The 20,501-nt window shown below is 41.0% G+C and overlaps 1 pseudogene; it reads right to left on the reverse strand.

Annotated features, from left to right (window-relative positions):
* Nucleotides 1–970: 970 nt before the first annotated feature.
* Nucleotides 971–12,382, reverse strand: LOC111520980 (annotated as a pseudogene).
* Nucleotides 12,383–20,501: the final 8,119 nt, after the last annotated feature.

The raw sequence follows: 20,501 nt of genomic DNA on the forward strand, positions 1-20,501 counted from the left end.
CACACATTACCTCAGATTATACTTAGGCTTGTAGAGCTGTAGGAAAATTACAGACTGATGTCTCTTTAGTTTCAGATAAAAACACAGCACAAGCAAAACACTTTCAATAATCAAAAAGCATTCCTCTCTTTACACATCTATTTTGTGTAGATATCAACTTGTATTCCAAGAACTATAAATTGTGCCTGTAACCATGAACACATACATTTTCTCTGTTTAGCTTAATATTCTGGTGGGATCAGCAGGTACTGATGGCAATTTCTATACTTCTTTAAACATAAGCATCAATCAGGGTACAGACTGTAAGCACTTTGAAAATGCCATACATTAAGAGACAAGAACTGCTTGAAGAATCACAAATATTTATTCTAAAGCAGGTCTTAAATTCAGCTTTCTTCTGACTTGGGCTGTCTGCTGAAATCTGCCCTGCACTCAACACTTTAAGCCCATTCAATTAGAAGCCAGCTCTTCATAATTCCAGGTAGCAGTCCCCCTCATTTTCAAATGCAGAAAAATTCAGACAGAAAAGCCAGAGAAATGTTAAGCACTTGAAATTCTATGGCTGATTATATAAGTCCACAATGGACATAATGGAGGTTTGGAAAGTGTTCCTGACAGCAGCGCGCTGTGGAGAGCTGCCACCTAGAAACCACGTGACACCAAGGGAGCCCCTGGACTTAGGAACACACTTTTGTCTTTATTCACGAAATCACTCATATGTTTTCGGTTTTTTTAAATAAAAACAGCATATTCTTTATTTTGCATACTTTAAATTCAGAACAAAATGAACAAACAATAAAACCACAATACGTAACATCCAATCCTGTTGTCAGAGAAGGGAGGGAATGGGGCTTGAGGCCCTTGTTTCCTGCCTTAGTCACAAGGACAGGAGAGGAAAAAACACTAGACATTAGCAGAGGGAGCCAAATAGGACAAGGCACTCAAGGCTGTGGTGAGAACCGTGGGGACACTATATGAAGACCCAAGGTATAAACTCTTCATCTTCTTCGATGCGAGATGCATTCTCATTGCCCTCAAAACTGGAGAATCTCATCAGAAACTGCAGCACTGGGTTCCTCTGCTGCCACTTCATCCTCGATAGACCTAGCCTGATCCTGCAGTCGATCTAGTTGGAGTGAGTTTGGGGATCCTCAAGGAGGAAGCCAGAAGAGAGCAGCACGGTTTCAAACAGCAGCACCATCAGGTCCTTGACTGCCTTGCTGTTCCTGACAGCCTCAGCCTTCTGCTGCAGCATCTCCACAATGGGGTGGTTGGGGTTAATCTCCAGGTGCTTTTTGGCCATCATGTAGCCCATCGTAGAGTTGTCCCGAAGTGCCTGGGCTTTCATGATCTGCCCCATATTGGCTGTCCAGCCACAGGTGCTGGTCACAGTGCAACAGGGTGAAGACACAAGGCTATTGAAGATGGTCACCTTCTCAACCTTTTTATCTAAGATTTTTTTCATGAGCTTGCAGAGGTTCTCAAACTTTGCCTTGCTCTCTTCCATTTTCTTCTCCTCCTTATCCTCAGGTAGCTCCAGACTCTCCTTGGTGACTGAGACCAGGCTCTTCCCATCAAACTCCTTGAGCTGCTGCACACAGTACTCATCAGTGGACTCAGTCATAGAGACTACCTTGAAGTCCCGCTTCCACACTCAGTCCACAAAAGCAGAGTTGGCCACCTGCTCTTTGCTCTCACCAGAAAATTACCCATATGTTACACCCATGTGTAACTTCATTGTCCAAGGTTGAAATGAAATCATGTGATTTGAATGTTTCCCCTTCAAAATTCAGGTGCTGCCAGTGGGATAGTATTAAGAAGTGGAGCCTTTAAGAGGTGATGAGGCCATGGGGCTCCTCTCTTGTGAGATTAGGTGCCCTTACAAAAGAGATTGACAGAGGGAGTTCATCCCTTTTACCCTTCCACCTTCAGCCGTGTGGGGAAACAGCACTCCTCCCCTCTGGAGGAGACAAAAATGAGGTGCCATCTTGGAAGCACAGACCAGGCCCTCACCAGACACTGAAACTGCCAGCACCCTGATCTTGAACTTCTCAGCCTCCAGAACTGTGTGAAATAAATTCCTGTTTTTATGAATTAGCCAGTCTCAGGTATTTTGATGTAGTAGCATAAAACAGACTAAGACCATGATGGAAAACGTTTATTAAGCCATAAATAATTGTACAGATGCCAGTAATCACTAATATTTTAAACTATTACTTAGGGTTCTACAATATTTTAACCTATTTTCTGAGATATGGAAGCTAGACTTTTCCTCCTCTAAAACTTGAGGCCCTCAATGGGATGAGGAAAGGGAATTAGTGGCAATCAATTTTGTATCCACAGCACTAATTGAATGCCCAACACAAATAGCCCATTAATTATAGGCAAACCTCAGAGATATTGCAGGGTCAATTCCAGAACACCATGACAAAGTGAGTCACACAATTTTTTTTGGTTTCCCAGTCATATAAAAGTTATATTTACACTATACTATAGTATATTAAGTGTGTAAGAGCATGTCTTTAAAAGTGAACATACCTGTGATATTATTTGATACGGTTTGGCTCTGGGCCCCGCCCAAATCTCATGTTGAATTATAATTCCCAGTGTTGGGAAGGGACCTGGTGGGAGGTGACTGGATCATGGGGGCAGGTTTCCCCCATGCTGTTCTCATGATAGTGAATGAGTTCTCATGAGAGCTGATGGTTTAAAAGTGTGTGGCACTTTCCCCCTCGTTCTCTCTCTCTCCTGCCACCAAGTGAAGAGGTGCTTGTTTCCCCTTCACCTTCCACCATGATTGTAAGTTCCTGACACTATCTCGAGGTAGATAGTGTCAGAATTAAATCAGAGGACACTCAGTTCATATCTGCAGCAGAATTGATTGCTTATGTTTTGATGGGGAGAAATCCCCCACATTTGGTCACAGAAGTTTTTTGTGTTGATTGTTGTTGTGTTTTGAATGAGAAAAGAGGAAAAACATGGTTTGAATTGTTCCCTATCTTAATTAAAAACTTTTTTTGCTAAAAAATGATAATAATCATCTGAACCTTCAGTGTGTCATCATCTTTTTGCTGGTGGAAGTTCTTGCCTTGATGCTGACGGCTACTGACTGATCAGGGTGGTGTATAAGGTGAGAGTGACTATGGCAATTTCTTAAAATAAAACCACAATAAAGTTTTCGCATTGATTGACTATTCCTTGATTGAGTTCTCTGTAGCATGAGAATGCTATTTCATAGTATTTTCCCACAGGAGAAATTTTTCTTTTTTAAAAAAAAAATTGTTTCAGTTTTTTTATATTCCAGGGTACATGTGCAGAATGCAGGTTTGTTACACAGGTAAATGTGTGCCATGGTGGTTTACTGCATCTATCAACCCATCACCTAGGTATTAAGCCCAACATGCATTAGCTCTTTTCCCTGATGCTTTCCCCCACCCTCCCCTAATAGGCCCCAGTGTGTGTTGTTCCCCTCCCAGTGTCTATGTGTTCTCATTGTTCAGTTCCCACTTACAAGTGAGAACATGCCATGTTTGGTTTTTTATTTCTGCATTAGTTTGCTGAGGATATTGGCTTCCAGCTTTATCCACGTCTCTGCAAAGGACATGATCTCATTCCTTTTTACGACTGCATAGTATTCCATGGTGTATCATTGAAGGGCATTTGGGTTGATTCCATGTCTTTACTATTGTGAATAGTGCTGCAATGAACATATGAATGCATGTATCTTTATAATAGAATGACTTATATTTCTTTAGGTATATACCCAGTAATGGGATTGCTGGGTCAAATGCTATTTCCGGTTCTAGATCTTTGAGGAATCACCACACTGTCTTCCACAATGGTTGAACTAATTTGCATTCCCACCAACAGTGTAAAAGCATTCCTGTTTCTCCACAACCTCACCAGCATCTGTTGTTTCTTGATTTTTTAATAATCACCATTCTAATATGAAATGGTATCTCATTGTGGTTTTGATTTGCATTTCTCTAATGATCAGTTATGTTGACCTTTTATTCACATATTTGTTGGCTGCATATATGTCTTTTTTTAAAGTGTATCTGTTCATATCCTTTGCCCACTTTTTAATAGGGTTGTTCATTTTTTTCTTATGAATTTGTTTAAGTTTCTTGTAGATTTTGGATATTAGACCTTTGTCAGATGGATAGACTGCAAAAATTTTCTTCTATTCTGTAGGTTGTCTGTTCACTCTGATGATAGTTTCTTTTGCTGTGTAGAAGCTCTTTAGTTTAATTAGATTCCATTTGTCAATTTTTGCTTTTGTTGCAATTGCCTTTGGCAATTTCATTGTAAAATCTTTGACCATGTCTATGTCCTGAATGGTATTGCCTAGATTTGCTGCTAGGGTTTTTAATGGTTTTGTGTTTTACATTTAAGTGTTTAATCCATCTTGAGTTAATTTTTGTATAAGGTGTAAGGAAGGGATCCAGTTTCAGTTTTATGCATACGGCTAGCCAGTTCTCCCAGCACCATTTATTGAATAGGGAATCCTTTCCCCATTGCTTGTTTTTGTCAAATTCATCAAAGATCAGACAATTGTAGGTGTGTAGCCTTATTTCTGGGTTCTCTATTCTTTTCCATTGGTCTATGTGTCTGTTTTTGTACCAGTACCATGTTGTTTTGGTTACTGCAGCCTTGTAGTATAGTTTGAAGTTGGATAGCATGATGCCTCCAGCTTTGTTCTTTTTGCTTGGGATTGTCCTGGCTATATGAGCTCTTTTTTGGTTCCATGTGAATTTTTAAATAGTTTTTTTCTAGTTATGTGAATAATATCAATGGTAGTTTAATGGGAATAGCATTAATCTATAAATTGCTTTGGACAGTATGGCCATTTTCACAATATTGATTCTTCCTATCCATAAGCATGGAATGTTTGTCCATCTGCTTGTGTCCTCGCTGATTTTATTGAGCAGTGGTTTGTAGTTCTCCTTGAAAAGGTCCTTAACTTCCCTTGTTAGTTGCATTTCTAGGTATTTTATTCTCTTTGTGGGAATTGTGAATGGGAGTTCATTCATGATTTGGCTCTCTGCTTGTCTGTTGTTGGTGTACAGGAATGCTTGTGATTTCTGCACATTGATTTTGTATCCTTAGACTTTGCTGAAGTTGCTTATCAGCTTAAGAAGCTTTTGGGCTGAGTCGATGGGGTTTTCTAGATATAGAATCATGTCCTTTGCAAACAAAAACAATTTGACTTCCTCTCTTCCTATTTGAATACGCTTTATTTCTTTCCCTTGCCTGATTGCCCTCACCAGAACTTCCAATACGAAGTTGAATAAGAGTGGTGAGAGAGGGCATCCTTGTCTTGCGCCAGTTTTCAAAGGGAATGCTTCCAGTTTTTGCCCATTCAGTCTGATATCGGCAGAAGGTTTCTCCTAAATGGCTCTTATTATTTTGAGGTACGTTCCTTCAATACGTAGTTTATTGAGACTTTTTAACATAAAGGATGTTGAATTTTATAAAAGGCCTTTTCTGTAGCTATTGAGATAATTATGTGGTTTTTTGTCTTTAGATCTGTTTATGTGATGAATTATATTCATTTATTTGGGTATGTTGAACCAGCCTTGCATCCTGGGAATGAAGCCAACTTGATCGTAGTGGATAAGCTTTTTGATGTGCTGCTGGATTCAGTTTGCCAATATTTTATTGAGGATTTTTGCATCTATGTTCATCAGGGATATTGGCCTGAATTTTTCTTTTTTTGTTGTATCTCTGCCAGGTTTTGGTATCAAGATGATGCTGGCCTCATAAAATGAACTAGGAAGGAGTGGATCCTTTTCAATTGTTTGGAATAGTTTCAGGAGAAATGGTACCAGCTTCTCGTTATACCTCTGGTAAAATTCAGCTATAAATCCATCTGGACCCGGGCTAGGCTATTGGTTGGTAGGCTATTTATTACTGTCTCAATTTCAGAACTTGTTATTGTTATTAGTCTATTCAGGGATTCAACTTCTTCCTGGTTCAGTCTTAGGAGGGTGTATGTGTCCAGGAATTTATCCATTTCTTCTAGATTTTCCAGTTTATCTGCACAGAGGTGTTTATAGTATTTTTTGATGATTGTTCATATTTCTGTGGGGTCAGTGGTGGTATCCCTCTTATCATTTCTGATTGTAAGTAATTTGAATCTTCTCTCTTTTCTTCTTTATTAGTCTCATTAGCAATCTATCTATTTTATTGTGTGTTTCAGAAAACCAGCTCCTGGATTCGTTGATTTTTTGAAGGATTTTTCATTTCTGTATGTTCTTCAGTTTTGCTCTGAGCTTTCTTATTTCTTGTCTTCTGATAGCTCTGGGGTTTGTTTGCTTTTGGTTCCCTAGTTCTTTTAGTTGTGACGTTAGGGTATCAATTTGAGATCTTTTTAGCTTTTTGATGTGGGCATTTAGTGCTACAAAATTTCCATCTTAGCACTGCTTTAGCTATGTCCCAGAGATTTTCGTATGTTGTCTCTTTGTTAGGATAACTTTTTTCAAAATTTCAGTCAATTTTCTTAAATCTTGCTGCTGCTTTATCAACTAAGTTTATTGAACACTCTAAATTTTTAATTGTCATTTCAACAATGTTCACAGCATTTTTGACAGGTGTAGATTCCATCTCAAGAAACCACTTTCTTTGGTCATCTATAAAAAGCGACTCCTCATCCATTCAATTTTGTCATGAGATTGCTGCAATCTCATGACAAGTACCACATCTGCAGTTACTTCCTCCACTGAAGTCTTGATCCCCTCCAAGTTACCCTTGAGAGTGAAAATCAACTTCTTCCAAACTCCTGTTAATGTTGATAGTATGACCTCCTCTTGTGAATCATGACTGTTCTTAACAGTATCTAGAATGATGACTTTCTAGGAGCTTTCCAATGTACTCTGCCCAGATCCAACAAAGGAATCACAATCTATGGCAACCAAAACTTTACTAAATATATTTTTTAAATAATAAGACATAACTCAAAATTACTCCTTAATCCATAGGCTGCAGAATGGATGTTGTGTTAGCAGGCATGAAAACAATGCTTATTTCCCCATACACCTCCATCAGAACTCTTGGGTAACTAGGTGCATGGTCAATGAGCAGTAATATTTTGAAACAAATCTCTTTCTTTTTTTCTGAGGAGTAGGTCTCCATAGTGGACTTAAAAAATATTCACTAAACCATGCTGTAAACACGTGCTATCATCCAGACTTTGTTGTTCCATTTCTAGAGCACAGGTAGAACAGATTTAGTATAATTCTTAAGGGCTGTAGGATTTTCAGAATGGACAATGAACAATGGCTTCAGGTTAAAGTCACCACTATATCAGTGCCTAATAAGAGAATCAATCTGTGTGTTGAAGCTTTAAAGCCAGGCATATTAGGCTGTTCTTGTGTTGCTATAAAAAAAAAACATACCTGAGACCGGGCGCGGTGGCTCAAGCCTGTAATCCCAGCACTTTGGGAGGCCGAGACGGGCGGATCACGAGGTCAGGAGATCGAGACCATCCTGGCTAACACGGTGAAACCCCGTCTCTACTAAAAGATACAAAAAATATCTAGCCGGGTGAGGTGGCGGGAGCCTGTAGTCTCAACTACTTGGGAGGCTGAGGCAGGAGAATGCCGTGAACCTGGGAGGCGGAGCTTGCAGTGAGCTGAGATTCGGCCACTGTGCTCCAGCCTGGGCGACAGAGCGAGACTCCGTCTCATTAAAAAAAAAAAAAAAAATACCTGAGGTGGCTGGGCACGGTGGCTTACACCTGTAATCCCAACACTTTGGGAGGCCAAGGTGGGCGGATCATTTGAGGTCAGGATTTTGAGACAAGCCTGGCCAACATAGCAAAAAACCATCTCTACTAAAAATACAAAAATTAGCTAGGTGTGGTGGTGCCCATCTGTAATTCCAGCTACTTGGGAGGCTGAGGCAGGAGAATCACTTGAATCTGGGAGGTGGTGGCTGCAGCGAGCCGAGATTGCACCACTGCACTCCAGCCTGGGTGACAAAGCAAGACTCCATCTCAAAACAAAACAAAACAAAACAAAACAAAACAAAACAAAAACAAAACTGAGGCTGGGTAATTTATAAAGAAAGGAGGCCTAATTGGCTCACAGTTCTGCAGGCTTTATAGAAGCATGGTGCTGGCATCTGCTTGGCTTCTGGGGAGGCCTCAGAAAACTTAAATCGTGGCAGAAGGCAAAGCAGGAGACAGAGAAGGCAGGGGAGGTGCCACACATTTTTAAACAACCGGATCTCGTGAGAAATCCTTCACTATCACAGGGACAGTACCAAGGGTACGGCACTAAGCCATTCATGAGAAATACACCCCTATGATCCAATCACTTTCCACCAGGCCCCACCTCCAACACTGGGGATTACATTTCAATACGAGATTTGGGTGGGGGCAAATATCTAAACTATTTCACCAGACATCAACTTCTTATTTGTAGCTATGAAAGTCCTAGATGGCATCTTCTCACAACATATGGTTGTTTCATCTACACTGAAAAATTTGTTGCTTAGTGTAGCCACCTTCATCAATGATCTTAGCTAGATCTTCTGGATAACCTGCTGCCACTTCTCTGTCATCACTTGCTGCTTCACCTTGCACTTTCATGTTATGGGGATGGTTTCTTTCCTTAAATTTCATGAACCAACAACCTCTGCTAGCTTCACACTTTTCTTCTGCAGTTTCCTCACCTCTCTCAGCCCCTACAGAATTGAAGAGAGTTGGGCCTTGCTCTGGCTAGGCTTTGGCTTAAGGGAAGGTTGCAGCTTGTTTGATCGTTTATCCAGACGCTAAAACTTACTCTGTATTAGCAATAAGACTATTTCACGTTTTTACTGTTTGTGTGTTCAGTAGAATAGCACTTTTAATTTCCTTCAAGAACTTTTCCTTTGCATTCACAGCGGGGCTAACTGGTGCAAGACACCTAACTTTCTACTTATCTTGAGTTCCGACATGCCTTCCTCACTAAGCTTAAACATTTCTAGCTTTTGATGTAAAGTAATAGACATGTGATGCTTCTTTTCAGTTGAACACTTAGAAACTATTGTAGGGTTATTAATTGGCCTAATTTCAATATTGCTGTGTCTCAGGGAATAGGGAGTTTGAGGAGAGGGAGAGAGATGAGGAATGACTGATCAATGGAGCAGTTGGAACACACACAACTATCAATTAAGTTAACCCTCTTATGGGGGTGCAGTTGATGATGCCCCAAAACAATTACAATAGTAACATCAAAGATCACTGATCACAGATCACTGTAATAGAAATAATAATAAAGAGAAACTTTGAAATATTGCAAGAATCATCAAAATGTGACACAGAGACATGAAGTGAGTACATGCTGTTGGAAAAATGATGCCAATAGACTTGCCCAATGTAGGGTTGCCACAAACCTTCAGTGTGTAAAAACTGCAGTATCTGCAAGATGCAATAAAGCAAAGTGCCATAAAATGAGGTGTGCCTGTAAATGTTGCTGAGTGAATGAGTATGACTGGGGCAAGCAGAGACGTGCCCATGAATCAGGACTGCAGAAGAGCACTTTTTGCATGGAAAGGACATCAGAAATGAAATATTCAAAGAGAACTGCATTATGAAGGAGAAACTTGGATTTGGGATTCAGGCAAGTCCAGGTTCAAATCCTGGCTCTGCAATTTACCAGCTGTGGAAACTTGGGTAAGTTACTAACTGGCAATTTATTTACCTATAAAATGGGGGAAAAATTCCTTCATCTTACCAGTCACTGTGAGGATTAGAAATAATGCATGTAAACATTAGTTTTAAATTCCTAGAGTCACCAAAACCTACAAACATAAACTGGTTGGCTTAAAACAACAGGAATTTATTCTCTTGAAGTTCTGGAGGCCAAAAGTGTGAGATCAAGGGGACATGCTCCCTCTGAAGGCCATAGGAGAGAATCACTCCCCTCTTCCAGCTTCTGGTGGTTCAGATCCCTGGCTGGTAGTTGCATCACTTCAGTCTCTTTTCCTGTCTCCACATGGTCTTCTCCTCTTCTCCTGGATCCCTTTATCTATCTCTTACAAGGACACTATACTTGTCTTTGGATTTAGGGTCGACCCAGATAATCCAGGATGATCTCATTTTGAGATCCTTAACTTAATAATATTTGCTAAGGCCCTTTCTCTAGTAAGTTCACATTCATGGGTTCCAGGGGTTAGGATATAAACCTATCTTTTGGGAGGGCCACGATTCAAAGTCACAGTAGTACAGGTTGAGTATCCCTCATATTCAACCTGTGGAAATGAGTTGGGACCAGAAGTGTCTTGGATTTTGACTATGTTCAGATTTTGGAATATTTGCATTACCCTATGGATACCATGCAGCCTTTTCTGACATTTTCAACAATATCTTTATACCACAGAGCATAAGCCAAAAAACAGTGAGCAATGCACGTCAGCCTTAGCCCCACGTGGGGCATTGTGGGGAAGCTGCTGTTGGGGTGTCCGGCCTGCACACATACCATTTTATTACTTTTTGTGGCTGCGCTTGCATGGGGAAATTTGAGTCTGCACAGATATATTGCAGCTGAAGCGGACTGGGTCTTTTTTTCCTTGGGGACACCGAATACACTGTGTCACACACCTGTGTGTTGACTGTGATCCATCACATGAGGTCAGGTCTGGGATTTTCCACTTGTGAGATCATGTCAGTGCTCAAAAAGTTTTGGATTTTGTAGCACTTTCAGTTTTCCGATTAGGGATATTCAACATGCATTTAATATGTACCTGACATACGGTAGCCACAGAATAGATGAACCACTGCTCAATAATAGCCCACTAGAGTAATAATTATTATCACTATTTTTCATGTGGAAGGACAAGGCTTTTCTCCCTCACCCCCCCCTGCCCCCCCCCCCCCACCACCCATTTTTTGGCTCCTGCCCTCACCCTTGCTTGGAAGGAAGCTTCACTTGAATCATCAAAGAAGTGTGTGGGAGTGGCCTCATTTGCTAGGAGGGAAATGTGTTTGTCTTGTAGGTGGTCCACTGTGAAAAGTCTAAAAGACCAGGATTACCTCTAAGGAGAAGGACCGTTTACAAGCTGCTACCATCCCATCTCCTTGGGAAAAATAATCTCCAGAACTTTGATCTCCCCTGCCAAGGTGGGGGAGCAGGGAAGCTCAGAGGTTAAAAACAAAGGGAGGACACCAGGAAGACAGGATTCCTGGATGCCCAATTCACTCTGACTATATGAGTAAAGTCAAAAGCATTTTCCACTACCACTTGGGCTCCATAAGTGTTGAAGTGTTGATAACCGGATGCCCACAAGACATTTTTACGGTGACGGGCAGTGACACATGGCCTTTCCATAGGAAGATGTTGCTCCCCATCCAGCCCAACTCCTTACAGTAAAGGTTCCCTGCTCTCACCACTCCCTCTCCCTGCATTTCACAGGTTGTTCAGGCTGAATGGCACATCCAAGTTCACTAGTTCAGGTGCCCCTGGAAGGAAGATCTAGTCCTCCATCTGATGTCTGTGTTAGAGACCACAGCTAGAACCAAACAAAAACAACAGACTTGGTGGGACTGGAGGCAACGTCAAATGGCCTCAGGGTTTTGAGTGGGTTTCATTGAGTTTTTGCTTCCTTGGACATCATATTCTCCTCCATGTCTCTTTTCCCCTCAGTCCCTCCTACCTTCCCACCTGGGAACACTTAGCACGCCTACCACTCAAAATTGCCCTCAATTTTGCATTCAATCCTCACATTAGGGAACCACCCCGGACTCAGTCGCGCCCAGGCTCTACTTCAGCCTCAGTCTCAGTTAGTAGAAAACCCTGGAAGGCAGAGTAAAGTAGCATCTTAGACGCACCCCTGGCCCCTGGTTCTAATCGCTGTACTGCTTTTACCTTGTGATCTCTGCTGATCATTCTCCATCTCCTTACCCACATCCACTCTCTGTTCACCCTGCTCTGCACCCCAAGAAGCTGACTCCTGTGGAATGCAGGACCTCCATTATCAACAGACTGTGAACTGGGGTTGGCCACAGGAGGCACACAGGCAGGAGGTGGAAAGAGGGGGTAGAAAGAGTCAGGAACTTCCCTGCTCCCCATGCAGCACCATATCCGGCATCCTGCATAACCACAGCTCCTACCAGGCAGCGCTTCCGCAGTGCCTGTTCCTACTGACTCTGCGTTTGGCCCTTTAGCCCTAAGGATGGCAACAGCTTTTCACTGTGTTAGTCTCCAGGTACATCACAATCGTGTCTGCTTCTTTAACCCTGTCCATAAACAATCTTCATTTGAGCCACTTCTTAACAGGAGCCCTACCAATACATGGTCAAGCCATCTTCTTCTATTCCTGGGTGCTTATCTTCATTCCTACCTAATACGGTACTTCGGTTTCTCTGGGGAGAGGTGTAGTGCGTACTATAGTGTGCCATCCAGATTGCCCCCTGAGAGCTGCAGTACTTGCTCCTCAGTTGCTGAGAGTGTTCACAGGAGAGGCCCTCCTGAGAAATTTCCCTCAGCAGAAGAGATCCACCTTGCCCAGGGTCGCAGCCCACGATCCATGATCCCATGATCTTGTGACTGACCAGTGCAGGGAGGGGTGGAGTTTATAAAGGTGAAATCTCCTTGTCTCAGAGGAGGAAAACCCTGAAGGTCTTTTCCAGTTCCACAGATCCATGTGGGATTGGAGGAAGCCTTCACTGAGGCTGCACTGCAGTTCAAGTCCTCTGTCCAATCATTTTGCTGGCCCTCCCTCCTTGGAACTGTTACTGAAGGCGCACCCAGTAAAATTCTTGCACATGTATCTCCAATTTGGAGTCCCCTTCCCTGGGAACATGTCCGTAGGCAATGAGTTCCTGACTAAAGACCAGGAAGTGGTCTCTCAACTATATGCTGCTAGTCTTTGAAGACAGGGCCTGCCAGACTAGACTCAATTTCCTTCTTCCATCCGGTCCTACCCTATGTTTGCCACTTAGCTGTCCAGGTCTCCTATCTGTTCTCTACCCTTTGGAAATTCCATCCCATCTCCCTCACCTTACTCAGAGTCCAGCATCTCTGATCTGAACCATCTCATCACCAACTGACATCCTTTCTTGCAAAATAATAAAGACTCTTCTCAGTTCACACGAGGTGCTGGGGACAGTGCTAGGTACTAGGAGCAGAGAAATGAATAAGAAGTAGTTTCTGCCATGGAGGAGCTTGAATTTTGGCAGCTGTACACTTTGTTAAGGAGAATGAGAAGAAGTGGCTTGAAAAGTAAAAGGAGAAAGAAAATAATGCTCTGGAAGCCTCCTCAGGGAAGAGAGATCCACTGTGTCAAAAGGTGCTTGACAGGGCAAATAAGGACTGAGAATTATCACTGGCTTTGGTCACACGGAGGTTACCAGAAACCTTGACAAGAGCTCTTTTAGTACAGTAGTGACACCAACTGCCTAATTGGAGTGGGTTCAAGAGAACCAGGAAGTTGAGGAAGGAAGACTGAGTACAGGGCACTCTGGAGTTTTGCTGTAAAGGGAAGCAAAGAAATGAAGTAGCAGGTGACAAGGGGGATGCTTGTTCATTTAAGACAGATTTTGTAGCAAGTTTCTATGCTGGTGGAAATGATCAAATTAAGAGGAAAACTGTGATGGTTTGGGGATACATTGCTGCAGCAAGAGGAGATCAAGATGTATTTGGTGCACAAGTGAAGAGGTTGATCTTGGGAATGTGGGTGGTGCACGTCCAAGAACAGAAGCAGGTAAGGTTATAGATTAGCATTTGGGGTGCTGGAAGTTCTCTTCTGACTCCGTCTATTTAATATTTTCTTAATGAAATAAAGAGATAGGTCATAAGCTCAGAATAGGAGGCTGAGGGAAGGCACTGGTGATTTGAAAAGAAAAAGAGGTGCCTAATAGTCACCCAGGGGAATGGAGTAAGGATGAGTTGACTAGGAATTGTAAAGTTGGGTTGCTGGGAAGTTTCAACAAGATAGTAGATAAAAAGCATTTAGTGCAATGGCCTGTACATAATTCGCCTGCAAAAAACATTAGTTATTATTAAATCAACCCAGTGATGATCATGCTGCCTGTAAACAAAGTGTTCTGAGAACAGAGAAGCATCCACTTTAGGAAGAATTAGGAAACTATCCCCAGAGGCAGTGAGTTAAGAGCTGGTCTTGAAAAGAGGGAGGAGGACGATTACAATTACTTAAAGAACACCATGTGCTAAACATACTACTGCCACTGAGAATGAGTGAGCCAGCGGCTTGTTTTTGTAAATAACATGTTATTGGAACACAGTCATGCCCGTTAATTTACAGATTGTCTATAACCATTTTCATGCTACAATGTCAGAGTTAAGTAGCTTCAATAGAGACTATATGGTCAGCAAAGCCTAAAATATTTACCCTCTAGCCTTTTACCAAAAAAAAGTTTGCCAATCCCTGGACATAGAACTAAACAAAGACTGACTGTAGATCTAAGAAAATAAGTTGGACTCACAATATCATTACAGAATTAATAAATTAGAAACAGCAAGGAAGAAGAGTCACAACTAGAAACTGAACTGTTGACTTAGAAGAAATTGGCCCCTCAGTGTAGTGTACGGGTTGTGAGCACAGACTTTGGTGCCAGCTTGCTGGGTTCGAATCCTGACTTAGAAGAAATGCTAAGATAATCAATAGTGAATGCACCTGTGGGAGAAAAAAATTCCACAGATTCAAGGAATCAGAAAGAAAATAGAAAATATTGACAAATTCTTATTCTCCAGTTCTCTAGATATTTAGAACAGATGAAGATGATCCCAAATAAGGATATTTGGGGTTCCTGAAGTAGAGAACTCAAAAATATGGAACAGAAAGAGTAAGTATTCAAAGATTTAATAAAAGAAAAATTTCCAAAAAATGCAGAAAGAATTAACTCTACAGCCTTGAAAGAACACACCATGTTCCAGGACATTTTGAACTGGTACAACCTACAGTGAATCATACTCTATAATTCAGTTTCAAGAATCAAGAAAATCTTCAGAAACAGCAAATAATATACAAGGGATAAAACATGGTGAGGAATCAGATTTCTCCATGGTAACAATACCAGAAGACAACGGAAAACATCCATGCAGCTCTGAAGGGAAGAAAAACGAGACGGAGTTTCGTTCTTGTTGCCCAGGCTAGAGTGCAATGGCACGATCCTGGCGCACTGCAACCTCTGCGTCCCGGGTTCAGGCGATTCTCATGTCTCAGCCTCCTGGGTAGCTGGGATTACAGGCACCCGCCACTATGCCCAGCTAATTTTTGTATTTTTAGTAGAGGCAGAGTTTTGCCATGTTGGCCAGGCTGGTCGTGAGAAGAGCTTTTAAAAATAACTCCAGTTCAAAAGGCCACCCCAATCCAATTAGATCAGAATCTGTGGGGGTAGAACCTGGACAACGGTAATTTGCAGATGTTCGCCAGGTGATTTTGAGTGCAGATGATTCTCAAGCAGGTCTACGGAAAGTGTGGTCTGTGGACAGGCAGCATCAGCATCACCTGGGAGTTTGTGAGAAACGCAAGTTCTCAGACCCCGCTCCAGACCTACAAGAATTTGGATTTTAACAACCTCTCCAGGAGATCTGGAGACATGCTTCAATTTGAAAAGCCTTACAGAGGAATATTTAAGGAAAGAAGACCTAGATCTAGGTTTGGAGATAAATCTAAAAATTGATCTAAATATGAATTTATAATATAAATTTTAAAAGTAATAATATTTGAATTTAAGCAAGGTCACATTTTTACTGAAGTTTCTCTTACAGCAGAGTAAAAATTAAGTTGAATAACTTTTAAGTATAGCATACATAGAATCATCCCATTTTAAATGACATCTGATGTTATTTATGAGTGATGAGATGTGAGGTGCTTTTTAGACTTCTTTTTTATACTATTCCACATTGCTGAAATTCCTAAAAACATCTATTATTTTTCAAAATTACTAAAGTGATTTTTCTCATTAAAAAAAAAACCCCTCTATATGTTAATCTGATGAGGATGATCATGATCTGTGTATCAATTCATACCAACCAAATTCAGAGACTGTGAATCAGAATAGCAATTCATTAATTAACATACTCAATCCCAGATCTAAAACATGTCATGAAGAGAAAGCATCTGATTTTTAGTGGACATATGTACTCAAGAGTCTAAATTACACACTAGAAGGCTGCTTGGTAAGCAGAGAATTACAGAAAAGGAAATGAGTTTTCTTAGGAAATTTCTTTGAAACTATCACTACTAATGATTTGTCCTTCACCAAAGTAATTATTCTTTGTAAAGAACTGTTTTTCAGTCTAAGATCAGGAGTCCATCTTCCCATCCTAAATATTTATCATAAGGTACAGTTTCCCAAGGTTATGATTGATATTGCTTACACTGGAGGAATTTCTAAACCACAAATGCAGAAGAGTCATTGTGTTCCATCCCAAGGATGAACATCCACAGCAACTGCAATACCAGAAGTTGGCATCTCATGCTTATCTCTAAATCTTGAGTTTATCTTACTTGAGGGTGATTTGAGCTTTCTGTGAATAAAATATACACTGGTTTTTCGTAAAACTTCATGAGAAATGAAAAAAGTAAATGTGGGTAAGGAAGTAGAGCTTGTGGTTAAAAAAAAATAATAATGAAAAACATAAATCCAATCCCAAGGCTAAAAAGGTGATTAATTATTAATGTCAGCACATCCTGTTTATTAAAAAAGAAATAAACATTCCATAAACATTCCACTCCTTTCTTGAATTGGTTTCAGTTAACTCTTTCCTAGGGAAGATTAGGGCAGGGAGCAGACATAATTACTCATGTACACAATCCCTGCTTTCCATTCTACCAGTGTAAATGCTCCATGATGATGTGTTCGTGACAGGAACTCAGCTCAATCTTCAGATTTTTTTTTAAAGATAATCTCTCTCTGTCGCCCAGGCTGGAGTGCAGTGGCACAATCTTGGCTCACTGCAGCCTCTGCCTCCCAGGCTCAAGCAATTCTTGTGCCTCAGCCTCCTGAGTAGTTGGGATTACAGGCATGTGCCTGCATGCCTGGCTAATTTTTATGTATTTTTAGTAGGGACAGGGTTTCTCCATGTTGGCCAGGCTGGTCTCAAACTCCTGGCCTCAAAATGCTGGGATTACAGGCATGAGCCGCCTCCACCACCACCACCACCAGTCCCCGTGAGAGATATTTTTGTCTATGAAATGAAACTGACCCAATGGTCCCATAGGTAATTTTATTGTGGAAAAACATGGAAATTGATCCTTCTAGTCTTAAAACTTGAAAGTTACATTTGTTTTATCTGAATTCCTTTCTCAGGGAAGGACCTTCAGGCATCTCAAAACAGAAAGTATCAAAGAACCGAAACTCATCAGATCACCACATCCAGACAGTGAGTCTGGATCACTCATTCATGGTGATTGGTTCCATGCTCCTCCCTAGTTCCTAGTTTCTGTTTTCTTACACATTGTTACATTTCTTCCCTGCTATATACACCTCTAGTTTTAGTAGGTCAAGGAGATGGATTTGAGACTGAACTCCCGTCTCCTTGGCTGTAGCACCCTATTAAAGCCTTCTTCCTTCATGATAATTCTTGTCTCAGTGATTGGCTTTCTATGTGGCGAGTAGCAGGATCTAGACCAAACCCCTGGAGTTTCAGTAACAGAAGTACTATCTTGCACTAAATTTTAAGTTATTAAACCATTATTACATGCATCAGCTAGGTTTAAGGTTTTAACAATTATTATTCCATGGAGTTTATTATATGAGCTTTGAATCCTAATAGATTGAAATCCTAGTTCTCCCACTTTCTGGCTAGAGACCTAGTATAAAACACAGACTCCAAACTTACCTTATTTATGAAGCAGAAATAATATCACCTACTTATTTTTAGGGTTTTCATAAGATTTATAAATAATACTAAGAGTACATAGTAGGAGTTCAACATTAAATCCATCTGATAATCAAAGATGTTTAAGAGTGTTCATCCAAAAAATAGTTAAAATTTTCTTTGAAAATTTTCTCCTGCTTCCCATTTCTTAAATCATTGGCCACACTTGGAAGAGGTGATCAGAAGAGAGAAAGGTAAATCTAAATCATTCTTAACCAAAATTCAGATGTAAGCAGAAACATGTCCATTTAATTATTCTCCTAGGAGCTAATGTATCATAATGTATACAAACATATGTGTATTAATGCATTATGTATAAATTAATATAAAGCATGCAAGGACATAGAATACACTCATTCTCCTATATCTGTGATAGCTGCTGCTGCTTCTCCTTCTCCTTCCTTCTTCTTCTTCCCTTTCCCCCTCCCTCTTCTCCTCCTTTCTTTCTCTTCTGTCTTCTATGTCTTCTGTCTTCTTCCTATTTCCTCTCATCCCTCATGAATTTGGACTCCTTCTCTTTCTACATTTTTATCAGGGAAAACTCAGTCTTTGCTGTGCAAATGTTTCTCAGAGTTCTAACTCTAGTCAGTGTCTTTTTTCCATAACTATAGAGCTGCTTTTCAAATACCTGCTTGGCATCTCTATGTGGACATCCTGACGGCACCTTAAACCAAATATGTCTGAAGTTGCATTTATGCTCTTATTCCCCACCAAATTAGCATATCCTTCTGAGATTCTTATCTCTAAGATTGGAAACTTGAGCTACTTTTGATTCTTCCTTTCTTGATATTCTATAGCTAAACAATTAATCTTAAGTCCTCTCCCTTGATATCCTAATTATCCAGTCCCTCCTTCCCATTCCTGCTTCCCAATGGTTTCTCAACCTTCAACGTCTCCCCGTTACCATCTAGCCTACAAATGATGAACCTTCATCCTTAATCACAGAAGCAATAACTTACTTGCATTCTCAAAATCTCCCACTGGGAAAGATTAAATATAAATTCATGCCTGGCATCTGAGGCTCTCTACCACAGATGATCAAGTTATCTTTTGGGACCTATTGCCCTCTATTCCTTTGTCCCTGAGGTTGTGCATGAATCACCCCACAAAGCCAGATCTAGCTTGCATATATAATTTTCTTTGGGAAACACAATGGCTTTATAAATTTTGAATTAGTTGCTTATTTCAAATTAGTTGCTAACATTTATACATTGGAAGGTTTCATGTAGAAATCCAGATTCTGGCTTCTGGATCCCAACATGAAAAGCTGGGATGTCTGGCAACTTTGAACCTGCATGGCACAAAGGGCTGAGGCTAGCCAACTAGAGCCCTTTGAAAGGCAGAAATAGGCCCCAGTTCACTACAGCCTTCACCTGACTGGTGTCACTCAATCTGGTGCTGCCTTGGTGCCTGCAGGCACATGGATTTATGACACTTGCTCTAGAATACCTAGTGCTCCAGCCAAGTGTGACATTCCTGAATGCACAGCATCTTTACTTCTATTTCCCCTTCTTTCTGAAAATGCCCTCTTTCCTTCTTTCCTGTCTTTACAGCCCATTTCCAACACCATATCTTCCTTGGAGCTTTCTGTGAGCACCCTGCTGGATGTGACTTCCCATTTGTAAACCTCTGTAACATTCTGTGACTCTCTTATGGCCCAGAGCCCACCCTCCTTGGCATCACAGTCATATCTTTGCTTTCTCCCTGTGTCTCAGAAAGGGATAGAGATGTATACTTTTCCCCACTCCTCAGGCTTTTTCAAAGAGGGGTTTTCATCTTGACCTAGACTTTCGTTCTCCTCCCCATGGAGATGAAGAGCATTTGTCCCCACCTCCCTTTTCCCCTCAGGGACCTGCCTGTCTACACAGTGAAGAGGCCCTGTTATAGTTGGCAGTAAAGGAACTGATGTGCAGGTGAAACTGAGGGTGTTCACACTACCTGTGCGTGTTCATCTGCCCGAATCTGAAGGCCAGTAATGGGAAGCCCCCTTATTGCTACACATCTAAGACAGGGCTTCCTATCCTGCGTTGATCAGCAAACCAAGCTAAATTTTCATCGTCATCTGCTTGAATACTTATCTAGCAACTGTTTCCAAACTCAAGCAGGGAAAAAGAAGAAATTTTTCTGACCTCAATAGTAAGACCTCACTTCTTTAAAAATTATTATACTTTAAGTTCTAGGGTACATGTGCACAAGGTGCAGGTTTGATACATAGCTATACACGTGTCATGTTGGTTTGTTGCACCCATCAACTCGTCACTTACATTAGGTATTTCTCCTAATGCTATCCCTCTCCCAGCCCTCCATCCCCCAATAGACTCGTGTGTGATGTTCCCTGCCCACTGTGTCCAAGTGATCTCATTTTTCAATTCTCACCTATGAGTGAGAACACGCAGTGTTTGGTTTTCTGTCTTTGTGATAGTTTGCTGAGAATGATAGTTTCCAGCTTCACTGATGTCCCTGCAAAGGACATAAATTCATCCTTTTTTTATGGCTGCATAGTATTCCATGGTGTATATGTGCCACATTTTCTTAATTCAGTCTATCACTGATGGACATTTGGGTTTGTTCCAAGTCTTTGCCACTGTGAATAGTGCCACAATAAACATACCTGTGCATGTGTCTTTATAGTAGCATGATTTATAATCCTTTGGGTATATACTCAGTAAT

Source organism: Piliocolobus tephrosceles, chromosome 7 (assembly GCF_002776525.5).
Source record: "Piliocolobus tephrosceles isolate RC106 chromosome 7, ASM277652v3, whole genome shotgun sequence".
NCBI lineage: Eukaryota > Metazoa > Chordata > Mammalia > Primates > Cercopithecidae > Piliocolobus > Piliocolobus tephrosceles.